This window comes from Chinchilla lanigera, unplaced genomic scaffold (assembly GCF_000276665.1).
Source record: "Chinchilla lanigera isolate Chin_1 unplaced genomic scaffold, ChiLan1.0 scaffold00001, whole genome shotgun sequence".
NCBI lineage: Eukaryota > Metazoa > Chordata > Mammalia > Rodentia > Chinchillidae > Chinchilla > Chinchilla lanigera.
Window position 1 is genome coordinate 52,960,547 of NW_004955402.1, and position 3,661 is coordinate 52,964,207.

The 3,661-nt window shown below is 33.8% G+C and overlaps 1 pseudogene; it reads left to right on the forward strand.

Moving 5' to 3' along the window:
* The first annotated feature begins 1,638 nt into the window (after positions 1-1,638).
* Positions 1,639-3,154, forward strand: LOC102011382 (annotated as a pseudogene).
* The last annotated feature ends 507 nt before the right edge of the window (positions 3,155-3,661 follow it).

Consider the following 3,661-nt stretch of genomic DNA (forward strand, 5'->3'; position numbering starts at 1 on the left):
CCTCAGTGATTTAGGTAATTGTTAAAACATGCATGTTTTAGGTGACTGTATGATAGGTATTTTACATTTAGCCGTAAAACCATATAAGTGTTTCTAATTATGACTTATCAACAAATTTTTCTGAATATTATAATAACATTTGAACTAAATTTTTGCGTTCTTTTAGGCTGGTAAAGTTTCTGCCAGTGCAGATACCTGCTCAACTTTGATTCCATTTTCCTCTTTTGCTATTTTACCTAATTTCTCCTTTATTTCCTTCCTAATATTATTTTTCTTTTTTTTTTTTTGGTACAGGGAATGAAATTCATGACCTCAGGATTGCCAGGCAAGCACTTATGCCGCTGAGCTATATACCTGGCCCTCACAATATTACTTTTCCTGTCATTATTTTCATGTATTTATTCTTTTATTCTATATTAAAGAGAATATTTCAACATATTCTTTCACATAAAACATTTACTCTTTTAAATAACTTCATTATAGTTACTATTTATTTTTATGTAACTCATATGAAATAAAATTCATTTCCTTAAGTGTCTAAAATTCTGCATTTTTCTTATGTTCAAAGGGACATAAATGTTATCACTTCTTCTTTCAGAATATTATGGTCACTTGTGAATATCAACACTGTACTGATTATGAGCCACCATTCCCTAGGTCTTCTCCCAAAACCCCTAACAAGCAGTAATCAACTTTCTAAGTTTTATTCATATGAAATATTTCATGCTGGCAGAACAACGCATGTTACCTTAGTGAATCGTTTCTTTCATTTAGCAGAATATTTCTAAAGTCCATCCATGCTGTAGCATATATTAGTACTTCACTCTTCCTTATGCACAACTGTATCCATCCGAATGAATGTACTGCCTAGTGATTATCTACTGATTCATTGGTAGCACATTTAGGCTACTTCCACTGTTTTGAATATTATGAATAAAACCTCTATGAACAATATTTATAGGTTTCATTTTGTGTGTAAACTTATGTCTTGAATTTTTTAGACGGGGAAGGAATTACTGGATCTTATGGTAATTGTATGTTTAACACTTAAGACCTTGCCAAACCATTTTCAAAAGTGATACCACCATTTTTATAAAATTAAAAACAATGTATGTAGGATTCAATTTACACACATCTTCATCAACACTTGTTATTGTCTTAATTATTTTAGTCATACTGGTGTATATGAAATGGTATGTTGTTGGTTTGGTTTATATTAACCTTATAATTAATGATGCTAAACATCTTTTAAGGTGATTATTGGCCATTTATGTGTTACCTTTGAGAGATATCTATGACTGTTATTAAGGAGAAATCTTTTACTCCTATTAAGTTGATTTCTCAATTTATTATTAAATGTTCAAATTCTTTATATATTCTGGATACAAGTCCCTTATCAAGCACATACATACTTTCAAACATTCTGTTATTTTTCCACTTTGTTGATGGGTTTTAGCAGTAAGAGTTTTAAATATTTCTGTTGTGGAATGATGCACAAAAAGTATTATAGTATATTCTGAGAAACATTCAAGAAAAATGGCAACTCCTTTAAGAAGAAGAAGTAAAAATGTATCAGAATGATCTTCAACAAAAGAAGAGAAACCTCATCAGAAAGAGGAAATGAGTAGAATTAATAGCATGGATACTTGGAATATAAAGAATTCTGAAGACTGTAAAGAAAAACCACCAAAAAAATTCAGGAAAAGCAATGAGAAGCAGAGACAAACTAGATCCAAAAGTAAAGATGCTGGTTATATATTGGACACTCCTCTAAAGTAATCCCCAAGTGTGTGTCTGAAAATGAGAGCACAGACCCTCATAAAGGAAATAAAAAATTAAAATAAATTGATTAAGCTCTTCAAGTAAGCAATCCGGAATTCTTTATAAATAATGTATGCTGGGAAAACTAACAATCCAACGATCCAAAGGTGAGCTAGAGGAAATGAGGATGACCTTGAAGAGGGCTTTGGGAAGTATGAAAGTGATAATACAATTCATGGTTGTGGACTTGAATCTCCTGGAAATATTAAGCCTATAGATGTAAATGAAGTTAAACCCATATATGAAGGTGCAAAGCAAATTGATTTGAGCTAGTGGAAAATTTATTTCAAGGTCAGCTGATATTAAGGACTCCCTGCTTGAAATGTTAAAGTTTAGCAGAAAGAAGAGATTTTCAGGACACCAGCGTGCCAGTATAAGAAGTGCAAGACAAAAGGAAGTACAAGAGCTTTCCAAAGTGGAGCCAAAAAAATAAATGATTTGAGGGGGGCAACTCTGCAATTTGCTTCAGTGACAAGATTGTATGTGAAGGTAAATAATTCTGTGAAAATTGCTATCATCACACTGCAAATGAAGGAAGTCTCAAGCTTGACACAATGCCTGAAGTTTTAATTATTCACTTGAAGTGCTTTGTGGCTAGTGGCTTGGAGTTTGATTGTTATGTTAGTGGACTTTTAAGATCAACATTCCCTTGACACCTCCTAAGTTGTCACTAGGAGAATGGAACACAAGGCCGCTTAAGACAGCTATGAGATTTCTGGGGCTGTAATGCATAGTGGCATTGCAACTAGCACTGGGCATTACACGGGAAGTCACGGCCCTCAGCCGCTGAGAACTAAACAAGCAGAATTTTGTGGCTGGTCAGTTGTGTGAAATAGGCAAGGCGAGTCACTGAATGAGGAGTAAGTAAGAGATGCAGATGAAAATTACAGTGATGAACAAATGCTGCTGAAAATCGGTAGAAATACACAGCTGAATAAAGTTTTGAACTAAAAAAAAAATGTCGAAGCTATTGGACTGGCTAAGAACAAAGGAGCAAAGCAGGTTAAGGACTCTACAACAAAGCATCTGATCCTGATAAGGCTTCCAGTAAGTATCAGCTTTGCTGAAAGTAGAAATTCTTGAGACTCACACTGCTAATGAGCCCCACAAAGCGGATAGGAATGGGGAGTCTACTGATCAAACAGACATTACCATTAGTGGACTTGAGAGCAAAATTTCCTGTGCAGTGCAAAGTTTAAAGGAGTGCAAGGGGAAGTTGCTTTTCCATGATTCTGAAGTAAAAAGTCAGCAAAGAGAAGGATTTTTGAATTCCCTTTCCCCTTCTACATCTCTTTCAGCTACTCTTTCCTTGTCATTTTATAAGAAATCATAGAATGGATGTATTTTCCTTATGTATGTATTAAACAGACCTGACCAACATTGGTAAAATGGGTTACGTAAAGAGTCCTTTACCTTATTGTTTGAAGTTACTGGATATTATCAGTATCTCTAGATTCTTACATGATAGTGACATTGGAAATACTGAAAATCACACTAATTTTTAGAATTCTTTTTTTTTTTCTTCAGAGACACACGTGTTAGCTACTGAGAATGAAAGTATAGGTTGTATAGGTTCTTAAATGAGTTATCCAAAATGGAAGCATTTAAAGCTTTTGGATTTACACCATCTTTTTTTTGTGTTTGCCTTTTAATAAAAAATGCTTGCATTTGTATTCTCCATATTTGGAAGAAATTATCTACATGACTTTTATACTTTTGTGCTTTTTCACTTAAGAAATAGAATCTCATTCAACACATTTAGTTTCATAAAGGTCATGAAGCCTTATCTCTGAAGGACTGTATCAGAGGCACAAAATCTACACTGGTGCTGCCAGGTCCT